Source organism: Ranitomeya variabilis, chromosome 3 (assembly GCF_051348905.1).
Source record: "Ranitomeya variabilis isolate aRanVar5 chromosome 3, aRanVar5.hap1, whole genome shotgun sequence".
Lineage (NCBI taxonomy): Eukaryota > Metazoa > Chordata > Amphibia > Anura > Dendrobatidae > Ranitomeya > Ranitomeya variabilis.
In genome coordinates this window covers 767,509,426-767,530,112 of record NC_135234.1, presented here as the reverse complement: position 1 = coordinate 767,530,112, position 20,687 = coordinate 767,509,426, and positions in this window count along the sequence as shown.

Genomic DNA, 20,687 nt, shown 5'->3' with positions numbered 1-20,687 from the left:
TTGTACCCAACGGCGCACAAGTGCAACGTCCGGACACTCATCCTGGACTCTTGTCCAATCTGAGGATGTTTTACCCAGGACACAGGGCATCCCGGTGGCCACCCCACTTGAGTGTACCACACTTTGGAAGATAGGTATCTGCCCCAAAGCTGGAGTTTCAGTGTCCTCAAGTTGTTCGTCAACATCTTCCCCTGATGACCCAAGGGGCACTCTTGACAATGCATCTGCATTGCCGTTTTCTCGACCAGAGCGAAATTTAATGCGGTAATTGAACTTGGCTAGTCTGTCGACCCACCGCTGCTCTAACGCTCCCAGTTTTGCATTCTCTAAGTGAGCTAGCGGGTTGTTATCCGTCATGACTAGCACCTCAGCTCCTGTTAGATACTCGGTGAAGCGTTCTGTCATTGCCCACACCAGGGCCAGCAATTCCAGCCGGAATGAGCTGTAGTTAGCCGGATTTCGCTCGGAGTCTCTTAAAGATCTGCTGCCATAAGAAATCACTCGCTCTCGGCCGTCCTGCACCTGTGCTAGTACTGCCCCCAACCCATGAAGACTACCATCGGTATACAACAAAAAAGGGGTGTCAAACCGGGCGTAGGCCAGCAATGGGGCACTCGTTAGGGCGGTTTTCACTTCATCAAATGCCTTTTTCTGTAGGGGCCCCCATGGAATGGGGTGATTTCGAGGACCCAGCGCTGTCCCTCTCAAAAGTTCATTCAAGGGACTCACCACTTGTGAGAATTTAGGCACAAACCGCCGATAGTATCCTGCTAGGCCCAGGAAGGCCCGCACTTCTCGCAGGTCACAAGGAGGTGGCCACTCTTGTACCGCCTTGATCTTACTGTCTAAAGGCAGTACCCCGTCCGGGGTCACCAGATGCCCCAAATATTCAATCTGGTTTCGTAACAGTTGACATTTTTTTTGCTTTATTTTCAGGCCGTAGCTCTTGAGCCGCCGGAGAACTTGACGCAGCTTCTCCAGATGATCTTCAAATGAGGTTCCGAACACCACAATGTCGTCTAGATATATCAGGACTGATTCAAAATTTAGATCGCCCAAGCAATGTTCCATCAGGCGTTGGAAGGTTCCCGGGGCGGTAGCGAGGCCAAAGGGCATCCGGTTGAACTCAAAGAGCCCCATTGGCAAGACAAACGCCGTCTTGGCCCGATCTTTTTCAGCCATTGGGACCTGCCAGTACCCGCTTGCCAAATCCAACGTTGAGAAATACTTGGCCCGACCCAGGGCCAACAGGGATTCTTCAATACGGGGTAAAGGATATGCGTCCCGTACGGTGTGGGCGTTCAATTTTCGATAGTCCACACAAAATCTGAGTGTCCCATCCTTCTTGCGGACCAAGACTACAGGGGCCGCCCAGGGACTCCGGCTCTCTCGGATCACTTGGTTGTCCAGCATACTGGCCACCATGCTCTTCACCTCTTGATAAAGCGCTGGAGGAATTTGACGATATCTTTCTCTAATGGGTGGAGTATCCCCCGTTGGAATCTCATGCTCAATCGTCTGGGTACACCCGAAGTCCTCTCCATGTCGAGAAAAGGTCTCTTGATGTTCCCATAAAACTCTCTCCAACTGCTCCAACTGCACAGGGGTCAGCTTCACCCGATCCACTCCCATCTGCTCCATGATCACATGACCATTCCATTCCTCCGTAGGAGGCTCAGTCCGGCCTACCTCGACCGCAAAGGTCCAGGATGACTGTTGGTCTGGTCGCAGTTCGAATCCTGCATTTTCCGGCACCTTTTCTGCCGGCACGAACAGTTCAGCCAGTATGGTTCCAGCGGGAATTGCAACAGCTTCATCTAAAACATTGATGCATCGGACAGGCACTCGTCCATTCTTCACAATCGCCAGAGACCGGGCCACATGTACCTTGGCAAATGAGGAACCCTCTCGGGCGGGCTCAAGTAGCACTTCAAGCCCATTCAATCTCTGTGCAGCTCCCACAGGCAGCATTAAGAGTTTCTCTTGTCTTGGTCCCAGCAGGATCGGGGCCCTCGATGGCACTCGGACCCAGCCCACCCGGCCACCTGGGACCGCACTTTTCAGCAAGTCGCAACTCAGCACTAGCCGGTGTAGGATTCTCTGTGTGGGTCGGTGTCTTGTCGCACGGGCCCAGTATCGGGGTCCTTCACTGGCATACATCTGGTGATTCAAGTCTCGCAGCACGTTCATTCCGAGCGTCACTTCCATCCCTCTTCTAGGGGGGTGATCCACCAGTACTACCCCTTTCTGCCCCAGCTCTTGACCAAACATTTTTAGTTGCATCCACACGATTCCCTTGACTGACAGTTGACCATTATTTGCGGCGGTCAGTCGTATCACTCGGCCATCCTCTGGAACCACTAGTCGACTGAAGTATCTCTCATATACTTCTAGTGGCATTATAGTACATTCGGATCCCGTGTCAACCAAGCACCTCATCTTCCGCCCTTCAAACTCTGCTTCTATCACTGGACTACATGCAAACAAATCTTGTTCACTCCGTCGAGGGCTTTGTGTGGGTGGGGCCGCTGCTGCTTGCCCTCTCATGGCAGCGGCCGGAAGTTTAAAGCCGGCGACGGGGTTTCTGGGGCTGCAAGCGTCCGGCAGTAACGAGAGATGTGTCCCTGGTGCCCACACTTCCAACAGGTGATTGCTCCTTGTGGACAAGGGCTTGACTCATTCTGATAGGACGACCTGGCCGTCTGTGGGGTCACTGTTCCAGGGGGTGGGGCAGGAGGCCCCCGTGAGGGGGTAGAGGCGGGATCAACTGTCAGTTGAGACAATTTCAGCTTCACTCCTTCACCTCAGCACGCAAAGCTTGTACCACGCTCACCAGCCCCTCTCCCCCTGACCCTGATGACCCACCTTCCTCCAGCTGGGCACTGTTCACTGACCCCTCGGGCACATGGGCAGATTTCTCTTCCCTTTCCACTGCAGCTCGGTAAATCTGCCAGAAGGATAATTCTGGTGCAGCCCGGGCCATTTCCAACAGTTTGTCCCGGAGAAGTCTATTAGCTAAACCGGTGATGAATTGATCCCGGAGCAAGGAGCAAGCGGTCTACCTCCCGGAACGCTCCCATGGCCCGCTGGTCTAGTCGCTGCATCTCATTCAGCGTCTCTTGCAAGATATTAGAGTACTGCATCAGGGACTCACACTCTCTCTGGGGACGATTAAAGAATAGGGACCGAAGCTGGGCCACACGCGCTCGGCCCCCCAAACTCCACTCTAACAGTTCCAAAATCTTTTCTAACGTATCCCTCTCTGATTCTGGGCGCACCATCACCATACGTGTAATATCGCCCTCCAGTGCATTTAATGCCAGCTCAGCGCGTAACGCGGGGGTCAAATTACACATGCGCAGAATACTCCGGATTCTCTCAGCCCAATCTTGCAACGCCATATTGCGCCCGTCGTATTTCGGCATGTGCTGAAGTAAGGCTCCTACAGGCACATACCCTCCCGAAATCGCCGCCGCTGCCAGGGGAACCCCAACCCCCGAGGAGGATGCGGATACAGCGGGGTCATTTCTACCCTCACCCTCGTCCATGACAAACACTGGATCCTGCCGACTACGCCAAAAATGTAATGACCAGAGGTCCGAATAAGATCCAGTGAGTCACAAACCAAGACTAAGGCAGAAATCTCCAACGGTATTTACTCAAAGGCAAAATCATAAAGGTAATATGGAGATTATTAAAGTAGATGCACCCCAAAGATACACCAGCTCAGCAGCAGCTGAAATCACTGTGCCACTCCAAGGTCTCCTGAGAACTGTATGCTACAACAGACTAGTAAGAAATTTACCTAACAGGGCAACTAAAACAGGAACAAGTGTAAATTGATTGTAGTGTTATCAAGGGAGCCCCTGGAACGGCACACTGAGTATAACTTACACAACTCTAATATAAGATACACCTCTAAAGTAACAATTGAACACTCTGAGCAGGGATACCCGGGTATCTATAACTTATGGTACCGTATCTTAAGATGGATCTCCTCTCAGGCAGGAATCCGCACAGGCTGCAGCCCAGTCTATATCTTCAGCGCCAATGAGTTACAGCAAGCTCCTCTTGTCTGATCGGCAGATGCCGAGCCCAAACGCCGGGGACTTAATTAGTGGTCTCACGATGTTGTCTCTGCTTCTGTAGCTCCTAGGAATGCTTCCACGACAGCCCGTCCGTCTCTGTATCAGCAGTCTGTCCCGACTTGGTTCTCCACTTGATGCACAGGGAATCCACAGACTCTCAAACACGTAGTGGGTTTGCAGTAAAGTTTCAGTCTTTCAAAATAAAGGTTAGCTCCTCTCCAGAAAAACGTTAGGAACAAAAGGTCTCTCACAGAGTTGAACAAAAGGTTAGCTTTTCTCCAGGAAAACGTTAGCAATGAAAAGTCTCTCAATAGCTTCTTTTTCTCCAACAAACTCGCAGTAAAATCCACACACAGTCTCTTTGTTATATCACAGCAGCTTCTGCTCTTTCTTCCCGCCTTTCTCTCTCTCCTCTCACTTCCTTGTTTCACTTTACACACGAGATACCAGACCCCACCCCCCAGCACACATTGTCTCTCGGAGTCTTGCAGGGTCTGTTCTCTGCTGCAGCAGGCAAAAACCACAGGGTCCTAGTGCCCTCTCAGTGGGACTACAGTTCACCCTCTTACAGCAAGATGCATCCATGGAGAACTAGGAATCTCTAACGGGCAAAGCAACCCAGCCGCCAGAGCATGAGAAGCCTTAGACCTAGCACACACGGTACACTGATGCACCCATTTGACAATTTCTCTTAGCCACCCCGGCCACCAGAAACTCCGACTGATCGACTTTCTTGTTTCGGCAATCCCTGGATGACCCGCCAAACAAAACATAACATTCCATAAACAAAGCTCTCCTCAGGGCTTTAGCCACAAATAATTTCCCATATGGAGAGTTAGTTGGTGCCGCATCCTGGGCTTTAAGAATGCTATTTTCCAATTCAGAACCTAATGCTGCCACCACCACCCCTCTCTGCAGAATAGATTCTTCCTTTTCAGTATTAACTGCTGGGGAGAAACTTTGAGACAAAGCATCAGCTTTAACATTTTTTGTCCCAGGGATATATGTCACAGAGAAATGGAACAGGGCAAAAAACAATGCCCACCTAGCTTGACGGGCATTCAAACGTTTAGCAGCATCCAGATAGATCAGGTTCTTATGATCAGTAAAGACTTGTATAGGATGTCTAGCGCCCTCCAAAAAATGTTGCCAATGCTCAAACGCAAGCTTAATAGCCAGCAATTCTTGGTTCCCAACATTGTAGTTGAGCTCCGCCTCTGAAAATTTCTTAGAAAAGAAAGCACAGGGATGTACCCCATCCTCTCCCTCCTGGGACAGAACAGCCCCCACTCCTACTGATGAGGAGTCCACCTCTACCAGAAAGGGCTTAGTCTCATCTGTCTGGATCAAAACAGGAGCAGAGCTAAACCTCTCCTTGAGATGCTCAAAAGCCTTAACAGCCTCAGGGGACCATTGGACAGTATTGGAACCCTTCTTAGTAAGATCAGTAAGGGGTTTTGCGATAACAGAAAAATGATTTATGAATTTTCTTAGCTAACCCCAAAAATCTCTGAATCGACTTCAAGCATTCAGGTCTAGGCCACTCCAATACCGCCTGAACCATCACTGGGTTCATCTCAAAACCATCACTGGAAACAAAGTACCCCAAAAAACGAATTTTTAACCAGGGTAACCCCAGGACAACTGGAAAAGGCAATTTATCAAGTACAAACAAATCTAAAGATTCCTGGTGTTCCATATTCACAGTGAGTGGAAACCCGGTGACCTTTCGAGAAACGCACCCATGCTCTAGAGGAGTGTTATCAATCGCCACTACAAGAAAAGGGCATGATAAAGGTACAGAATCAATCTTATACTTGTCTAGAAATTGTTGATCAATCAAATTAAGTGCAGAACCACAGTCCACCATCACTTGAAAATCAATCGAATGACCACGACAGGTAGAACTGCCAGAAAAAGAAACTCCTGCCGACCGTAAAAATGCAATGCGAAAGGGAGGGTTATTCTGATTGACTTTTTTTTCTCTTTTCCTTGTTTATGCGTTCTTCACATTGCTTAATAAAATGGTCAGCCTTACAACAATAAAGGCAGAGCCCCTCAGAATCTTCTCTGCCTTTCCTGGGAACGAGAGGACATCGCCCCAAGTTGCATTGGCTCCCCACAGTCAACGGGGCTCTCCAGCAAAATTGAAACCTTCTCCTCATTCTGTCTACCTCTCAATATTCTATCCACCCAGATAGCTAATTGCATAGCAGCCTCAAGCGTAGCAGGTGCAGGATATGAAATGAGCAAATCTTTAACCCTGTCATTCAAACCTGCTAAAAACTGACTCTTGAGTGCTGGATCATTCTAGCTGACCTCTGCAGACCATCATCTGAACTGGGTACAATATCTCTCAGCGTCGCCAGAACCCTGTTACAGCCGCCTGAGTTCTGCATCGGCTGTAGTGACCCGATCAGGATCATCATATAATACCCCAATAGCAGAAAAAAATGCTTCTACTGACATCAAACAAGGGTCATCTGGACACAATGAAAATGCCCAAACTTGCGGCTCACCTCGCATTAATGACATAATAATCCCCACACGCTGTAATTCAGCCCCTGAAGACCTGGGTCTAAGCCGAAAATAAAGTAAACATGCATTTTTGAACTAAAAAAATTCATGTCGTTTACCAGAAAAACATTCAGGCAAACCCACCTTAGGTTTTTCAGAGCGGATTCCAGGGCAATTACTCACGTGCTGTTGTAAGCTGGCAACTTCCAACGTTAACCCTTGCAGACGCTGAGCAAGATCTTGAACGCTGTTCATATTGCAGAAATCCGGGAGGGGTGTTTTTTTTTTCTACTTCTTTCTGGCTGGACAAACTGTTACGGATCTGCAACACAGGACTAAGGTAGAATGGGGAAAACCAACCCCGCACTATGACTAGGCTGGAACCCTACGATGGAGTGGGCGACCCATTCCTTGCAAATAGACCCACCGACGATCCTAGGTTAATCTCAAGCGAAGACCTATAGATAAGGGGAAGGGGTTCCCTAAAAGGACTGGGTACATAAACGGGTCACCTCCTAACTAGTGTTGAGCGATACCGTCCGATACTTGAAAGTATCGGTATCGGAAAGTATCGGCCGATACCGGCAAAGTATCGGATCTCGCCGATACCAATACCCGATACCAATACAAGTCAATGGGACTCAAGTATTGGAAGGTATCCCTGATGGTTGGAAAAAGGAAGGAGATCCAGCTCAACGATATAGTGAAAAGTCCATAGTTTTATTTCACCTCGAAAATAGCATCATGTAAGGACAAAACATCAGCATACAAAAAAGTTAAAAACCAAGATCAACGCGTTTCCGGTGACTAAGCACCCTTAATCATGATACCTTGATGGTTCCCAGGGTCTGAAGGAGAGGAAACTCTCCTTCAGGCCCTGGGATCCATATGAATGTGTAAAATAAAGAATTAAAATAAAAAATATTGATATACTCACCTCTCCGACGCAGCCTGGACCTTACCGCTGTGAACCGGCAGCCTTCTTTGCTTAAAATGAGCGCGTTCAGTACCTTCCATGACGTCACGGCTTCTGATTGGTCGCGTGCCGCTCATGTGACCGCCACGCGACCAATCAGAAGCCGTGACGTCATCCCTCAGGTCCTAAATTCCTAGAAGGGTGAGTATATCCCTATTTTTTATTTTAATTCTTTATTTTTTACATGGATATGGATCCCAGGGCCTGAAGGAGAGTATCCTCTCCTTCAGACCCTGGGAACCATACACTGGGAACTTCCGATTCCGATTCCCGATACCACAAATGTATCGGATCTCGGTATCGGAATTCCGATACCGCAAGTATCGGCCGATACCCGATACTTGCGGTATCGGAATGCTCAACACTACTCCTAACAGAAAACAAAGAGAAGGCTGCAGAAGCAAATAGAAAACAGAAACTAAGGCTAGCAGAACCAGAGGTACCAGCACTGCACAAATAACACACAGAGAAGAAAAAGCAAAGCACCAAGCTGGAGCTCAAGCAGATAAACACTGTTGTCCAGCAAGGACTGGGAGACAGGTGGTGGTTAATAAAGAGTGATACAAGGACAAACCCAGCAGCAGAGGAAAAAGACCTGCAGCCTGAACTCCACAAGAATATAGCGGATAGTCACAAACTAAACAGATTCTAATAGGTAGCCTCTGATTGGATGCGGTCACTCACTCTCTCAGGCACTGTGAATGAGTATAGCCACTGATTAGATGCACTCACTCTCAGGCATTGTGATGAGGATAGCCTCTGATTGGGTGTGCTCACTCTCAGGCACTGTGTATGAGGATAGCCTCTGATTGGATACGCTCTCATGCACTATGAATGAGGATAGCCTCTGATTAGATGTGCTCTATCAGGCACTGTGTATTAGGATAGCCTCTGATTGGATGTGCTCTCTCTCAGGCACTGTGATGAGGATATCCTCTGATTGGGTGCACTCACTCTCAGGCACTGTGTATGAGGATAGCCTCTGATTGGATATGGAGCGCCCCGTCAGGGGAAGGGGTTACTCGGTACCGGGTCTGGTCGGCTCAAAGGGGGGAATGTCATGGTGGCTGACCCGGTCCGTGGCCATGGGACGTCCTTATAAAAGGGAAAGGTCTTTAAAGGGATAAAGTTTATGTTCATGACACCACCAGTGGTATTCGGTCAGGGTGACCGACATTGCTTTAAGGGGTCCGCTGGGGTGAAGTTATGGCAGCTAGATGGTATACCTTCCCACAGGTGAAGTATATCCCCAGGGCTTCCCAGTGTGTAGATGGTAGAATGGTGAGAGGTGCGGTGAACAACGAGGACACAGGTTTGCAGTCTCTTTATCTCGTTTACTGAAGTCTTCAGCAGCCACAGTCCAGGGCACCAGACCACAGGGCAGGTAGGATCCAGCCGGTTCGGAGGCAAGTCCATAGTCCTGTTGTCCAGGTGGAAATCAATAGCCTTCCCTTGCGCTGTAGTGGTGTAGTCCCTTACTGCATAAGCTTCAAATAAGGGCCTCACAGATGTGGTGTCTCTCTCCCTGTCCCCCGTAGTTGGATAGGACAAAACCCGTATGACTGGTGGCTTGAGGCTGTTTATAGGGACTCTAGCATGCCCCGGCCTCTGAGGGGTGCCACCGTGCCTCCTGGGTGTAGGTGCGGACAGGTAACATGCAATTAGCTGTCCTGCCGGTCTCTGAAGTAAGGCATAGAGGTCCTTACTACCTCGGTGGTCTGACTACCGGTTATCTGCGCCTCAGAAGGAGGCAACCTGCTCTTGGCTGGTCTCCCTCTGGTATCCTCTCCTGTGCTCTGCTTTCCTGCACGCTCACTGCAACGTATTCTGCTTTCTGAAATGTCTCCTTCTGGGAGCTGCAGCTCTTAGGGCATGCACAGCTCCGTTGACCCTCTGTCCTCCTCAGACAGATGTCTGGAACTAACTAACTTTCCCTACAGACTACCAGTTATGTATGTATGTGGATTCACCTAGTAAATAGGATCAAAAGTTCCCCTGGTGGCCTGGAGTATGAATGTGTTGCATGTTTGTGATACCTGGATGCAGTTAACCTTCCTTGCCTCCGAACGCAGCATCACTCTCCCCTGAAGGAAAGCAATGCCACTGTGACAACCAGGACCCTGGGGCGCCACAGATACGCTCTCTCTCAGGCACTGTGTATGAGGATAGTCTCTGCTTGGATATGCTCTCTCTCAGGCACTGTGTATGAGGAGAGCCCCTGATGTGCCTAAACATTGAAACCCCCCACAAGTGACACCATTTTTGAAAGTAGACCCCCTAAGGAACTTATCTAGAGGGGTGGTGAGCACTTTGACCCACCAAGTGCTTCACAGAAGTTTATAATGCAGAACCGTGAAAATAAAAAATCATCATATTTTTTCACAAAAATTATCTTTTCACCCCCAATTTTTTATTTTCCCAAGGGTAAGAGAAGAAATTGGACCCCAAAAGTTGTTGTACAATTTGTCCTGAGTACGACGATACCCCATATGTGGGGGGAAACCACTGTTTGGGCGCACGGGAGAGCTCGGAAGGGAAGGAGCGCCGTTTGACTTTTCAATGCAAAATTGACAGGAATTGAGATGGGACGCCATGTAGAGTTTGGAGAGCCACTGATGTGCCTAAACATTGAAACCCCCACAAGTGACACCATTTTGGAAAGTAGACCCCCTAAGGAACTTATCTAGAGGTGTGATGAGCACTTTGACCCACCAAGTGCTTCACAGAAGTTTATAATGCAGAACCGTAAAAATAAAAAAATCATATTTTTTCACAAAAATTTTATTTTCGCCCCCAATTATTTATTTTCCCAAGGGTAAGAGAAGAAATTAGACCCCAAAAGTTGTTGTCCAATTTGTCCTGAGTACGCTGATACCCCATATGTGGGGGGGGAGAACCACCGTTTGGGCGCATGGGAGGGCTCGGAAGGGATGGAGCGCCATTTGGAATGCAGACTTAGATGGAATAGTCTGCAGGCGTCACATTGCGTTTGCAGAGCCCCTAATGTACCTAAACAGTAGAAACCCCCACAAGTGACCCAATATTGGAAACTAGGCCCCCCAAGGAACTTATCTAGTTGTGTTGTGAGAACTTTGAACCCCCAAGTGTTTCACTACAGTTTATAACGCAGAGCCGTGAAAATAATAAATAAAAAATTTCCCCAAAAAATTATTTTTTAGCCCCCAGTTTTGTATTTTCCCAAGGGTAACAGGAGAAATTGGACTGCAAAAGTTTTTGTCCAATTTGTCTTGAGTACGCTGATACTCAATATGTGGGGGGAACCACCGTTTGGGCGCATGGGAGGGCTCGGAAGGGAAGGAGCGTCATTTGGAATGCAGACTTAGATGGAATGGTCTGCAGGCGTCACATTGCGTTTGCAGAGCCCCTAATGTACCTAAACAGTAGAAAACCCCCACAAGTGACACCATTTTGGAAAGTAGACCCCTTAAGGAACTCATCTAGATGTGTTGTCAGAGCTTTGAACCCCCAAGTGTTTCACTACAGTTTATAACGCAGAGCCATGCAAATAAAAAATATTTTTTTTTCCACAAAAATTATTTTTTAGCCCCCAGTTTTGTATTTTCCCAAGGGTAACAGGAGAAATTGGACCCCAAAAGTTGTTCTCCAATGTGTTCCGAGTACGCTGATACCCCATATGTTGGGGTAAACCCCTGTTTGGGAGCACAGGAGAGCTCGGAAAGGAAGGAGCACTGTTTTACTTTTTCAAAACAGAATTGGCTGGAATTGAGATCGGACGCCATGTCGCATTTGGAGAGCCCCTGATGTGCCTAAACAGTGGAAACCCCTCAATTATAACTGAAACCCTAATCCAAACACACCCCTAACCCTAATCCCAACGGTAACCCTAACCACACCTCTAACCCAGACACACCCCTAACTCTAATCCCAACCCTATTCCCAACCGTAAATGTAATCCAAACCCTAACCCTAACTTTAGCCCCAACCCTAACCCTAACTTTAGCCCCAACCCTAACTGTAGCCTTAACCCTAGCCCCAACCCTAGCCCTAACCCTAACCCTAGCCCTAACCCTAGCCCTAACCCTAGCCCTAGCCCTAACCCTGGCCCTAACCCTAATGGGAAAATGGAAATAAATACATTTTTTTAATTTTTTAATTTTTCCCTAACTAAGCGGGTGATGAAGGGGGGTTTGATTTACTTTTATAGCGGGTTTTTTAGCGGATTTTATGATAAGCAGCCGTCACACACTGAAAGACGCTCTTTATTGCAAAAAATATTTTTTGCATTACAACATTTTGAGAGCTATAATTTTTCCATATTTGAGTCCACAGAGTCATGTGAGGTCTTGTTTTTTGCAGGACGAGTTGACATTTTTATTGGTAACATGTTCGGGCACGGGAGATTTTTTGATCGCTTTTTATTCCGATTTTTGTGAGGCAGAATGACCAAAAACCAGCTATTCATGAAATTCTTTTGGGGGGAGGCGTTTATACCATTCTGCGTTTGGTAAAATTGATAAAGTAGTTTTATTCTTCGGGTCAGTATGATTACAGCGATACCTCATTTAAATTTTTTTTATGTTTTGGCGCTTTTATACGATATAAACTATTTTATAGAAAAAATTATTATTTTGGCATCGCTTTATTCTGAGGACTATAACTTTTTTATTTTTTTGCTGATGATGCTGTATGGTGGCTCGTTTTTTGCGGGACAAGATGACGTTTTTAGCGGTACCATGGTTATTTATATCCGTCTCTTTGATCGCGTGTTATTCCACTTTTTGTTTGGCGGTATGAGAATAAAGCGTTGTTTTTTGCCTGTTTTTTTTTTTTTTTTTTTTTATTTACGGTGTTCACTGAAGGGGTTAACTAGTGATATAGTTTTATAGGTGGGGGTCGTTACGGACGCGGCAATACTAAATATGTGTACTTTTATTGTTTGTTTTTTATTTAGATAAAGAAATGTATTTATGGGAATAATATATTTTTTTTTTCTTTATTTAGGAATTTTTTTTAATTTTTTTTTTACACATGTGGAAATTTTTTTTTTTTGCTTTTTTACTTTGTCTCGGGGGGGGACATCACAGATCGCTGATCTGACAGTTTGCACAGCACTCTGTCAGATCACCGATCTGAGTTCCAGTGCTGCAGGCTTACCAGAGCCTGGTCTGCACCCGGAAGTAATCCCTGCAGGACCCGGATGCAGCCCCGCAGCCATTTTGGATCCGGGGCCTGCAGGGATAGGAGGTAAGTGACCCTCGCAGCAACGCGATCACAACGCGAGACCCTCCCTGCGCGATGCTTCCCTGTACCGCCGGCACACCGCGATCAAACTTGTGCCGGGGGCTAATGTGCCGGGGGCGGTCCCCCCGTGAGTGCGGCCGATCGCGCTGGACGTACTATTCCGTCCTTGGGAATTAGGGCCCACCCCATATGGACGGAATAGTACGTACAATGGCAGAAAGGGGTTAAGTGCAATAGTCAAGTATCAAGTGCAGTTATCATGTGCATGGAGGGTGTGGAGACAGATGAATAGTAGGGTGCAGATTCACAATAATATTTGGAAGGAGGGAACAGGGCAAAGTTAGTTTACTGAGTAGTTGATGTGGTAGGCTTGTTTGAAGAGATGGGTTTTCAAAGCGCGCTTGAATAGGTCAGGGCTAGGTATCAGTCTGATCGTCTGGGGAAGTGCATTCCAGAGAGCTGGCACAGCACGAGAGAAGCCTTGGAGACGGAGGTGCGAGGTTCGGAGTATGGGGGATGTTAGTCTTAGGTCATTTGTAGAACGGAGGGCACGTGTAAAGTGATAGAGATGAGAGAGGAGATGTAAGGTGGTGCAGAACTGTGGAGAGCTTTGTGGGTGAGAGAGATTAGTTTATACTGGACCCTGTAGCGAATGGGTAGCCAGTGTAATGACTGGCACAAGATGGAGGCATCGGTGAAGCGGCTGGACAGAAATATGACCCTGGCTGCCACATTCAAGATGGATTGGAGAGGAGAAAGTTTGCTAAGAGGGAGACCGATCAGAAGAGAGTTGCAGTAGTCCAGACAAGAATGAATAAGAGCGACAGTAAGAGTCTTAGCAGTTTCAAAGGGGAGAAAAGGTCGGATTCTGGAGATGTTTTTAAGATGCAGGTGACAAGAGCGAGTGAGTGATCGGATATAGGGAATAAAGGAAAGTTTGGTGTTGAATATGACCCCAAGACAGCGGGCATGCTGCTTGGGAGTTATGGTTGAACCCTCCAGGGTAATTTCGATGTTGGGTAGAGTGAGGTCAGTAGAAGGGAGAAACACAAGAAGTTCCATTTTGGAGAGATTTAGTTTCAGATAGAGGGAGGACATGATGTTAGAGACAGCAGACAGACAATCCTTGGTATTTTGAATTTGGGTAGAGGTGATGTCGGGGAAGAAGTGTATAATTGGGTGTTGTCAGCATAGAGATGATACTGGAACCCAAATCTGCTGATTGTTTGTCCAATAGGGGCAGTGTATAGAGAGAAGAGGAGGGGGCCTAGGACTGAGCCCTGAGGAACCCCGATAGTAAGGAGACGAGGAGAGGAAGAGGAGCCGGCAAAAGATACAGTGAAGGATCGGTCAGAGAGATAGGAGGAGAACCAGGAGAGGGCTGTGTCCTTGAGGCCTAGAGCGGAGCATAGTGAGGAGGAGCTTTAGTGAAGGCAGTTTCAGTGGAGTGTAAAGAGCGGAAACCAGATTGTAAGGCTGCTGTCACACTAGCAGCATTTGGTCAGTATTTTACATCAGTATTTGTAAGCCAAAACCAGGAGTGGAACAATTAGCGGAAAAGTATAATAGAAACACATGCACCACTTCTGCATTTATCACCCACTCCTGGTTTTGGCTTAGAAATACTGATGTAAAATACTGACCAAATACTGCTAGTGTGACGGCAGCTTAAGGGGTCAAGAAGAGAGTTATCCTAGAGATAGCAGATTAGACAAGAGTGGACCAAGCATTCCAGGAGTTTATAGATGAAGGAAAGGTTAGACACAGGTCTGTAGTTGGCAGTGCAGTTCTGGTCCAGGGAAGGGGATCCAGGCACTGAGGAGATTGGGCTGAGATATCCTGATGGATGTGGTGGATTTTTTCTAGGAAATAAGTGGCCCAATCCTCACCGCTGAGGTTGGTGATGGGGGCCTGTAGTTTAGGTTTCAGGAGGGAGTTTAAGGTTTCAAAAAGTTGTTTTGGGTTGTTGGATAGTGAGGTGATGAGGGTGGTGAAGTAGGATTGTTTGGCCAGATGAAGGGCAGAGTTATAAGTTTTGAGCATGAACTTATAGTCGATGAAGTCTTCTGCTAAGAGTGATTTTCTCCACTGCCGCTCTGCAGATCTTGAGCAGCGCTGAAGAAAGAGTGTTTACATTGAGTGCCAGGGCTGCCGTTGTCTGTGTCGGGTCTTTCTGCGTGTTGAAGGGGGCTAAAGATGTGTGGAGATTGTCCATAAGCTGCTGGGTATTAATGGTACGTGTATTCCGATAAGTGTGGTAAGTGGGGGTGTCCCTGGTGAGGAGACAATTCTTGACAGAGAAGGAAAGAAGGTTACGGTCAAAGAGCGGGAATTTAGTAAAGTCGTGCAGCAAGCCAGGACGGGAGAAAACCAGGTCCAGAGTATTCCCGTCCTCATGCGTAGGAGAATTAGTAAACTGTGAGAGGCCGAATGAAGAAGTTAGAGAAAGTAGATGAGAGGCAGATTAGGAGATGGGATCATTTATGGGGATGTTAAAGTCTCCCATGATGAGGGTGGGGATTTCACAGTATAGAAAGTGAGTAAGCCAGGTGGCAAAGTGATCTAGAAACTGGCGGAAGGAGCCTGGAGGGAGATAAACAATCACCACTCGCAAGGAGAAGGGCTTGAAGAGTCTGACGGCATGCACTTCAAAGGAAGGAAATGTGAGTGAGGGAACCGGGGGGATGACCTGGAAAGCACATTGTGATGAAAGGGGCAAACCAACACCGCCACCTTGTCTGTTCTCAGGTCTGGCGGTATGTGAAAATTTCAGCCCACCAAATGAGAGAGCGTCAGCGGCGGTGGTGTCTGAATGCTGGGTCCAGGTTTCTGTAATAGCCAGAAAGTTAAGGGAATTAGAGAGGAAAAAATCGTAAATGTAAGTTAGTTTGTTACACACAGACCATGCATTCCAGAAAGCACAGTGGAAAGCGATAGGAGAAGGCATGCACTGAATGTTAATAAGATTAGCACGGTTTATATATGCAGCTGGAGGAGAGTAATGTATGCTGGTGAAGGGAGACCCAGGGTTGGGGAGATGTAGCCTACAATTAGTAAAAGGAGAAAAACAGAAAGAGCAGGTGGTGGGATGATTTGTATGAACGTTTTGAGTGCTGCATGGCGGTAGTGGCTGGTTTGGAGTGGGTAAGAAATGTCAGTAGAGCCTCAGAGTTATACATGGGAGAGGGGAGAAGGGAGGGGTGGATATAGAGAGTGACCAGAATGTGTTAAAGGGCGGGCGAGTTGTGAGAAAGCAGAAGTAAAAACAAATAAGAAGCAGATAGATATGATAAATGCATAATGTAGTACAAGAAGCATGATTGTTTATAAAACTTATGCACCTTACCTGTCTCCTGCCCAACTGCCATTGTATAACTGCCAAGCACTTTATCCTGTTGCACGCATGACATTGCACACATGCTATCCCAGCTAGAGCTAAATATATATGAAATTAAATGTCTCCTAGCATCAGGCACCAAATGGCCACAATCAGTAATTAACCAATTAGCACAAGGCCAGAGCAGGCATTAGGCCATGTGCACACGTTCAGTATTTTTCGCGTTTTTTCACGTTCTTTTGCTATAAAAATGTGATAAAAACGCGAAAAAAAGGCTTACATATGCCTCCCATTATTTTCAGTGTATTCCGCATATCTTGTGCAAATGTTGGATTTTTTTCCGCGAAAAAATCGCATCGCGGAAAAAAAAGCAACATGTTCATTAAATTTGCGGAATTGCGGGGATTCCGCACACCTAGGAATGCATTGATCTGCTTACTTCCTGTATGGGGCTGTGCCCACCATGCGGGAAGTAAGCGGATCATGTGCGGTTGGTACCCAGGGTGGAGGAGAGGAGACTCTCCTCCACGGACTGGGCACCGTATAATTGGTAAAAAAAAAAAGAATTAAAACAAAAATAGTCATATACTCACCTTCGATGGCCCCCGGAGTCTTCCCGCCTCTCAGTGGTGCACGCTGCCGCTTCCGTTCCTATAGATGGTGTGTGTGAAGGACCTGCGATGACGTCGCGGTCACATGACCGCGATGACGTCACGGTCACGTGACCGCAACGTCATCGAAGGTCCTGCACACACCATCTATAGGAATGGAAGCCGCTGAGTAGATCGGCTGTCTGCAGAAGGTGAGTATAACCATTTTTTTTCTTTTTTTTATTATTTTTAACATTCTATCTTTTACTATTGATGCTGCATAGGCTGCATCTATAGTAAAAAGTTGGTCACACTTGTCAAACACTAAGTTTGACAAGTGTGACCAACCTGTCAATCAGTTTTCCAAGCGATTCTACAGATCGCTTGGTAAACTTTAGCATTCTGCAAGCTAATTACGCTTGCAAAATGCTAAAAAAACACGAAAAAACGGGAAAAAAACGCAAAAAGAAACATGTGGATTTCTTGCAGAAAATTTCCGGTTTTCTTCAGGAAATTTCTGCAAGAAATCCTGACGTGTGCACATACCCTTACTATGCAGGGTAAACAACCAATGCTGAACAAGGCCATAAAACAGTGGAAAAAAAATAGCTTTGAACACTTTAAAGCAGAAACTAAAAAGAGAAAAAAAAAAGAACCGCCACATGAGTGATTGGTTAAATACCATGAAAAAAGCAGCACATGAAATGGCATAGTAAATACAACAACATATACACAACTAACCGGGACGTATTTAAAGGGGTGGGGCATCCACAATCTAGGCCACCCTTTACAGCTTCACATGCTGACTTCGCCCCGGCCCCCGATGTCCATCTCGAGGTTACGCCAGGCCATTTGACGGAATCATATGGAAAGGTGTTTTTGGCAATCCACTGCCCTGAGTATTAGGCCACGCTGTCCCTAGCAGCATCTTGATCTAGGCCTGCTACTTCACTAACTGCTGTCCACATACTGACTGCCCTGTTACTTCCTGGACTTGCTACTAACTCTCAGTTATCCGTACAAAACTGGGCAGGCCATTACAGTTAACCTTGTCAAAGCTAACTGCAGCCCAGAGGATATCTACACAAATATCAAATGCATTTAACCCTTGGAGGGTCAGGGAGCAATCCATCAGCCCCCACCACTGCTACATTCTCCCACACTTAAATTATGGTCGTCCCTGACCATATGAGACCTTAAAAGAAGAGTTAGTGCAGCGATAAGGCATTATAAAACTCTATCAAACATTATAAAACATCAAACTGCAGGCTGGTCCCGACGTCTACTTCTTTGTACAGTATATATCCAGCCCTTCTTGGTTGAGGGCCCCGGAACAGCAAGTGTGACAGCCCATAATCATAAAACTTTTCAGTAGTACCGGTAGTTCTCTGTAAGGACCCTGGAAACAAAGTGTCCATGTCCATTTTATCAATAGGGCCCATGAGCCAACACAGCAGTAGTCTTCTCTTGTGGAGGATTTCAACAACCCTCAGGGAGTACCAGCATCTGCTATTCCAACAGAAAAATGCACAACAGGCACAACAAAAAAATAACAAAATTTAGCAGCAATATAACTTTCAGGCCTCTCCCAGCCCCGAAGGTGAAGAAACAGTTCCTCTGATTTTTTCTCTTTTACCAAACACAAACATGTAACTCACACACAGCCCTTGCTCAGTATGGGGCAGGCCACCCCCAATAGGGAATGTGCTGCATTAAAAAAAACTTCTTGCAACCAGTCTGAAGCATCTCCCTACAATTTTCAACAAGTAGGAAGAAATGGACATTGAGTCCCGAACTTCTCAAGGCTTTCCCTGCACCTTTCTTCTCTCCTCCATTTCGGTGGCCCAAGCAGTGGGAGATGGTGGCCTCCTCCATCTCCAAGGTTGGTCAGGAAATTTAACCGGGCCGGGGTCCTCCACCACTGCTGTCAATCTCCCACAGCCCACCTGGGCACCACCATAGCTGGTCACCCTGAAGTACTGGACCATGTCCCTCGCTGTGGCCCTCTGGACTCCTGTTGTGAATTCTGTTCTCGAGCTCCCTCCTGTGGTTATGAATGGTACTTTGGCGAGTTCTGTTCATGGACTCCCTCTGGTGGCTGTGAGTGGAGCTGCTGGTTCTGAGACTCCTTCTCCAGCTGATCTCGTTCAGGCCTTGGCTGGCTGCTCTATTTAACTCCACTCAGATTGTTACTTGATGCCAGCTGTCAATGTCCTAGTACTGGTTCAGTTCTTTTGGATCTTTCAGATGACCTGTCTACTTCAGCAAAAGCTAAGTCCCTGCTAGCTTATTTGTTACCACTGTGTTTTTGTCCAGCTTGCTATTATGATTTAATCTTGTTAGCTGGAAGCTCTGGGATGCAGAGTGGTACCACTTCTGCACACTCTACGTGGTTTTTGTTAGTTTTTTATGCTGACCCCAAAGATACCTTTTCTATCCTCAGTCTGTTTACTTAAGTCTGGCCTCCTATGCTGAAACCTATTTCATTCCTGTGTTTGTGACTTCCATCTTAACTCACAGTCAATATATGTGGGGGCTGCCTATTTCTTTGGGGAATTTCTCTGAGGCAAGGTAGGCTGTATTTTCTATCTTTAGGGGTAGTTAGCTCTTAGGCTGTGAAGAGGCGTCTAGGCAGAGTCAGGAACGCTCCACGGCTATTTCTAGTTGTTGTGATAGGATTAGGTGTTGCGGTCAGCAGAGCTCCCACTTCCCAGAGCTCATCCTGTATTACTAGTTTGCTCATCTGGTCATTTCTAGTGCTCCTAACCCCCAGCCCAACATAACAGTACAGCTGGCCCACAAAGTGTTAATGCATCTCAATAGAGGGATAAGAGAAGTTCTGAGACCTTTTTTTTTTCTCTGCAGTGTGTTTTGTATTTCTTTTCCCCTTAACCTCTGGGTGGTTTAGGACACAGGTGTAGATATGGACATTCAAGGTCTGTCCTCTTGTGTGGATCAACTCACTGCAAGGGTACAAAGCATTCAAGATTATGTAGTTCAGAACCCGATGTTAGAACCCAGAATTCCAATTCCTGATTTGTTTTCTGGGGATAGATCTAAGTTCCTGAATTTCAAAAATAATTGTAGACTGTTTTTTGCTTTGAAACCCCGCTCCTCTGGTGACCCCATTCAGCAAGTAAAAATCATTATTTCTTTGCTACGTGGCGACCCTCAAGACTGGGCATTTTCCCTTGTGCCAGGAGATCCTGCATTGCGTAATGTAGATGCGTTTTTTCTGGCGCTTGGATTGCTTTATGATGAACCAGATTCAGTGGATCAGGCAGAGAAAATTTTGCTGGCTTTGTGTCAGGGTCAGGATGAAGCGGAGGTATATTGTCAGAAGTTCAGAAAGTGGTCTGTGCTTACTCAGTGGAATGAGTGTGCCCTGGCGGCAATTTTCAGAAAGGGTCTTTCTGAAGCCCTTAAGGATGTTATGGTGGGATTCCCCACGCCTGCTGGTCTGAATGAGTCTATGTCCTTGGCCATTCAGATCGATCGACGCTTACGTGAGCGCAAAAATGTGCACCATTTGGCGGTGTTTTCTGAGCAGAAGCCTGAGCCTATGCAATGTGATAGGACCTTGACCAGAGCTGAACGGCAAGAATACAGACGTCAGAATGGGCTGTGTTTTTACTGTGGTGACTCCACTCATGCTATCTCTGATTGTCCTAAGCGCACTAAACGGTTCGCTAGGTCTGCCACCATTGGTACGGTACAGCCAAAATTTCTTTTGTCCGTTACTCTGATTTGCTCTTTGTCGTCCTATTCTGTTATGGCATTTGTGGATTCAGGCGCTGCCCTGAATTTGATGGACTTGGAGTTTGCCAGGCGCTGTGGTTTTTTCTTGGAGCCCTTGCAGTATCCTATTCCATTAAGAGGAATTGATGCTACACCTTTGGCCAAGGATAAGCCTCAGTACTGGACTCAACTTGACCATGTGCATGGCTCCTGCACAT